The sequence below is a fragment of the Mus caroli genome, chromosome 10 (genome assembly GCF_900094665.2).
Source record: "Mus caroli chromosome 10, CAROLI_EIJ_v1.1, whole genome shotgun sequence".
NCBI lineage: Eukaryota > Metazoa > Chordata > Mammalia > Rodentia > Muridae > Mus > Mus caroli.
The window spans coordinates 26713998-26720438 of record NC_034579.1 but is presented as its reverse complement, the minus strand read 5'-3'; positions in this window follow the sequence as shown (position 1 = coordinate 26720438).

Sequence of the window (6441 nt, the reverse complement as noted above, 5' to 3'; positions counted from 1 at the left end):
AAGGAAGAAAGAAAGAAAGAAAGAAAGAAAGAAAGAAAGAAAGAAAGAAAGAAAGAAAGAAAGAGGTAGAGGGAGGGAGGGAGGGGAGGGGAAGGTAGAGAGGGGAAAGGAGTGAGGGAGGGGAGGGGGAGGGAGAGAGGGGAAGAGAGGGAGGGAGGGAGGGAGGGAGGGAGGGGAAAAAGAAAAAGAAAGCACAGTGTATTCCAGTGAGACTAAATAGACTGCCAATCTAGGATTCAGGACCCTAAGAGTCTGTCTCTAGTTCTAAGTCAGCATTCGGCTTCATCGTTCAAAGTTGCCATCATCTGGAGGCAACTTCCATATTCCATATGCTCCTGTCCTCCAGTCTCTTAATAATAAAGCCACTTTGCAGATCAGAAAGCTGATCCACAGGAGGCCACCTGTTAGCAGTATAGCAGGATTTAAGGATATGATGGAAGAAGTCTAGGGCCTAGTTCTTCTCTATCACATACCAGCTTTGTAATCTCTAGCTTAAACATTATATGAGGTTTATCTAGTATACCATCTGAGCTTCACTTCCACAGAGACTATGAATCTGATTTTTCCCATGCTCAGAGACATAAAGTTCTTGATCACCAAACCTATAGTTCAAGTATAGGTGCATTAATTTAAAGATTATATAATCAAGTAAACTCCTTTCCTTATATAAAGGAGTATGAAGAATCTTGTCTGAGCAAAACATGACTCCGTGTGTATACCAAGCCATAGAGAGAGGTCAGAGGCAGAAAGCCAGCAAGAGGCCATGAGACCTGTTCTGGATCCTCCTGTCTAAGGCCATGGTCATTTTCTGACAGCTTGCCAAACATGACTTACTAACCCAGTCATTTTTTTTAATCTTCCTTCACCAAGTATAAAAGTTTGCCCAGGTGTTGAATGTAAAGCTAAAGGACTTTATAACAGATTAACCTGAAGACGTTTTTCAATTCAAATAATAAATATTCTATAACATGAATTATATAATTTATTTTATAGAGACTTGGATTATAAAACATGCCATGTCTAGAAATAAAAAACTAAAAATAATATCCTCTTATGGTGAGGGGCACCACAATGGTGGTTAGTTTTAATTGTCATCTTGACAAATTCTAGACTCATCTGGAAGAGAGTCTCACAGAGGTATTGTCTGTTTTGGGATGGTTTATGGGTATGTCCAATAAGGAGTGCTTTAATTAAGTTCATTGAAGTTGGAAGGTCCAGCTTGCTGTGGGTGGCACCCTTCTCTAGTCAGAGGATCCTGATCGGTGTAAGTGTAGAGAAATTGAGCTAGGCACAAGCACACAAGCAAGTGAGCACACATGCATTAATCCTCTCTCTACTTTGACTATAGATGTCATGTGACCAACGGTCTCAAGCTTCCACCACTGTGACTTATCTGCAGTGATGAACTGTAATCTAAAACTGTAAGCAAAAATAAAGCCTTTTTCTGCTAAGTTGCTTTGGTCACAATACTTTATCACATCAACCAAAAAGGAGACTAAGACAGGTCATGTGCTAGCAAAATGATACCACTTTTATACCTAGAGTTTTTAATCTATGTATACTATACAATTTCCTAGCACATTTACAAATATGAAATTGGGATTATTATAAATCTTTGTATTCAGCTTCATTACTTTGAAAAATTAACATAAAGTAATTCATTAATGAAAATCCCAAACTTCAATCCTCTATTTCTGGATATATTCATTATTTCAGTTTTTTGTGTTTATAATTAATGCCACAATGAATATTCTTGCACATAAATTTAGTAAAATCAAATTTCAAAATCCAGAAATATATCCACAGCTCATAGGTTTTACTACTATAATTTACTGTGCATCAAACACTAAATTACATTTTACCAGCAATGTTAGCTCAGTCTTATGGCATACATAACTAAGATTTGCTCTCCATGGATAAAAAAAGCTGACTGTGGTTAAATGTGCTGCAAAGTTGATCCACTAAGAATAAGAATAAACCCATTGGAGAAGCACTAAACAGCATTATATTTAGGGGCTTTAGAGGAAGTTGTGAAAATGAGTTGTTTTATGTCCAATTTCAAGTTGAAGTTAAGCCTATCTGTTTTGTATTCACATAAGCAAGCCAAGAGTAGCAGCAGGGACGAGAAAGGCATCCTTTGCGATCTCCAGAACCAAGGATCAGACACCACCTGAAAGGAGTTTTAGTACAAAGAATTCCGGAAAGCGGGGTGAGAAACAGCATTCAGCCAAGAGGGAAAGAGACAAGGGTCTTGGAACAAAGACTGCCTAGCTGGACTGAGAGAGAGCAGAAGGGAAAACACAAGATGGGTATCAGAGATGACTTCCTGGCAAGGAGAACTGTGAAATTAGAGACTCGCTTCCCTGGGGAAAGGTGGAAAGCTCCCTCATTCAAAACACTGAGAACCAGACAGAGCAAACCAGCAGCCACTTGCTTGCTGCAGGAAGAAACGCAGCAGTATAAGGGATGAACTAGATGACCTGAAAGGCCCTTCTCTCTGGTCTCGCTTTGATTTCAGCAATCTAATCCTTCCGGGATGTGAAATGTTGTAGGAGGTACTTAGCTCTACGTTTTTGAAGGAACTTAATTCTGATGGAAGGCATTACACTGACATCCTGGGAGACAAGAGCTTTCTATTCATTCCTCCAGCAGATACAACACTGACAGGGACACACTTCCTGGCTACCTTAACCAAATGGAGCCTGGTCCAAATGAAGCCTGGTCCAGACACTGAAATACAAGGAAAGCTGCTTTCTTTTATGACTTTGTTTTCTCTTTCACTGCATAGCTTCAGAAGATTAGATGAGACTTTGGTTATAAAGATCTACTCTCAAACTGAATCTGCTTTTGCCCAGTTCTTCCAACAGAAATGCTACTCTGAAAGAACCAAATAGAACATGCTAAATATCCATCTAAGAGGCATTGAATAAAGCAAACTGCTTTCTAAGGATAATGATAAAAAGCCTCGGTCTTGCTTGTTCTCTTTCGTACATGGAAAAATATAAAGATATTTGGACAAACATGCCCTAGGCTACTAAGTCAAAAATAGTTTTAATATAGTTGTTTTTTTTTAACCTTCCTATGTCTCCACCTCTAATATCCCTCTGACCCTCTTCTTCCCCATCAAAATGTCTGTCCTTCCTTAAGTTTGCTTTGAGCATGCTGGAACGAGGGAATATCAGGTGCAAGAACTTAGGATGGAGAGCTCCACCCACCTGATGCTGAGCCCACTTCATCAGAACCCCTGAGTTTTATCATCTGTACTTTCCTGAGTGGCTGTTTTATTTCCTTGACTTTTGGGAGAAATAAACTAGAAGTAATTTCAACACTCTGTGTATGTACCAAACAGTAATATCCAAGATCATCCAGTTACGTGCAAAATGTGTGCAAATAACAAAGGTGTTTCATTCCCTGTATTCCTTCTTCTACCCCAGACCAACAACACTGAAACACACATGGAATTGTCAGTGTCTGTTAAGCCTTGGTCTTACCATATCACAATGCAGATTTCATTATCTGCTTTTCTGGACTCAAATTTCCAAATTGTGAGAATAGAATGCATGCTACATTTTAATTTTCATTTGACCAGCTATATCTCTGTGTGTATAAGACAGAGAGGCAAACCCTTAATTCACTGCCTGGCACAAAGGATGTAATCAAGTTGGTCATAGGTCTAACTGCCAGTCTCAGAAATATTAGCTATGAGGCATAAAATAAAATAAATTCAGTTTTAATCACCTTTCAGTTTTCTACAGTGATTGAGAGCAGTCTTCCATATTGAAATGATTAATAGATTCAACTACTGATTAATTTTCCTACAAAAGGTTTTGATTACCCAGCAAAATACTTTGGGGGAATCCTATGCCTTGCTAGTAGCCCCACATGGGTTCAGATGGCATCCCAGCTCATCCCTGTCCAAGGAAGTTGAAACTTATTTTTCCCCTTTAGGTTGAAGTTTCAAAGGAATATCTTAGTGAGAATGGAGAAAACTGGACTTGTTGGGAAGTAGTTGTTACCTTGGATTTCCTGCCCCTTCATTACAGACAAAAGCCTTCTATACAGTTACCTCTAACTGGCACTTGATATACATGAGATACCATGGTGTAGGTTAGAAATGAGCCCAGTGAGAATCTGAGAAACCTGACCACTCTGAGAGAGATGATCTAAAGTCTATAAATACATTTCTTTCCTGTCAGTACAACATGTTTGTTTCTTTGTTTCTAATTAAAATCACAGGGGCTAGAGAGATGGCTCAGCACTTGAGTACCTGTTGCTCTTGCAGCAGACCTGGGTTTGATCCTAGCACCCACATGGGAGCTTCCAATCTGTCTCAGGATCTAGGGGATTCTCTTCTTACCCCCTTAGGTACAAGGCATATACATATGTGTGGGCAAAACACTCATACACATAAAGTAAAATAAAATAAAATAAATCTAAATAAAATTACAAAAATTTCAAATAAATAGGGATTGTTTCCATGGCTAACAAGAATATAGTATCTTGGCATCTTGATTTTTATGAGTAAGTTTTGGCTAGATATAAGAAATGCCACTCCCCGTACAAATTGGACCTATTCTCCAGCTTCAGAACAAACTCAAGTGTCCACAACTGACCAGCTATGTGTAGGCAGTTCTCCTGAAAAAACAACCTTATGTAAACTACACAGTTATGCAAGCCTCTGTGTGGTTCTCAGAATGGAAATATCTATCCAGAAAAACATGTGCATCTGCTCTTGCTTGTATTTTGATTCACTTCCCTTTCCAACAATGAAAGTGAATTACCTACCACGTTGTGTGCCTTTCAACCTTTAAAAGGGAGAAGAGTTTGTCAAGTATCTCTGACAAACAGCAAGGACCACACCCACTGCCAGTGTTAAGCTGTGTGCTCAGCTGAAAAGCTCCAACACATGAAAGAAGGAAGCAAAGGCCTTACATATCTGTGTCTAGTACTCTGGCCATGGCTTATTTAAGGTGGTGTCACAGATATTTTACAAAGGTATAAAGTTCTTGGTCCAAAGAACCTGATGTCTTTCTTTATATTCAACATTTTCACATGATGTTTACGCACATTTTGTAACTTATAAAGAGAATTCCCATTCAACTGGGTTGCCAACAAAGAAAAGCATTTATTCTGAACAAATAAAATTAAGTCCTGGAGCTTAAAAAGGTTTTCTAGGGGATGTGAGATAGCTCAAATGGTAAAGTGCCTACTGTACAAGCATGAGATCCTGAATTTAATCCCCAGGACCCATATAAAATGCTGATGGTAGCTCATTCTTGCAATCCCATGGCTAGGGTAGATGAACCTAGGCAGATCCTTGGAGTATTTGGATCAGCCAGCCTAGCCTACTTGTGAGCTGTTGTAAGTTAAAGAACTTATCTCAAAAAAACCAAACTAAACCAAACCAAAATGAAATGAAACAAAAACCAGATAGATGGTTCCTAAGAAAAGGATCTAAACATTCCCTCTGGGTTTCACACACACACACACACACACACACACACACACACACACACACACACACTTGTTTATTGCTCCAAAAAGTCTTTGTGTTCATATACTATACCTACCTTGGTGTGAGCCTATTCCAATATAACATTCATGCCATGTTAGAGCCAAGTTTGCTTGAGAAGGATCTAGACTCAAGAGCTATTGAACTANCAGAATCTAAGAAAGCTTATTTATAACTTTACCAAGATAATCACTCTTCAACATAATTCGCAACTTCTCCCCATGGACGAAAAATGTTAAAAATGCTCATAGCTCAATAAACTATGGACCATTTGTCTCTACTACGAGTGCTCAACCTTAACCATTCTCTTCTCCCTCCTAGGTTTTTATACTANTTTATAGAAATAGCTTTTAAAGTGCATTTTACACTACATTATTACAGAGACAATCCTTAAATCTGACTTCTAGGATACTTGAAGCGACACTTTTTTTTATTTCAAATCCACTTTGTTAATTACAACAGCTCTTGATTTTGCATATTAGCCATGTAAGAACTGGGCTGTGGGACTTGTCCCTTTCTGCTCCCCAGGACATCATCACTGGGTAGATAGGAATTGAAAGTCCTTGCCCAGATGATTTTCCATTCAGATATTTGGTACTTTAACNCCCTTTGGTCTCTGTCTTTTTCCATAATATATCTTATTCTCTAGGAATTCTCTACATAGAAAAGAACTTTCATTAGTGGTGATCTTAAAATAAACTCTCAGGACTGGAGAAATGGGTCAGTGATTAAGAGCACTGGTTGCTCTTCCAGAAGACCCAGGTTCAGTTTCCAACACTCACAAGGTGACTCATAACCATTTTTAAGCCCAGCTTCAGGGTATCTGACAGCCCTTCTAGACTCCAAGAACACTGCACACACATAGTACCTAGACATACATCAGGCAAAACATTCATACACACAAAATAAAGAAAAATAAAATAAATCAC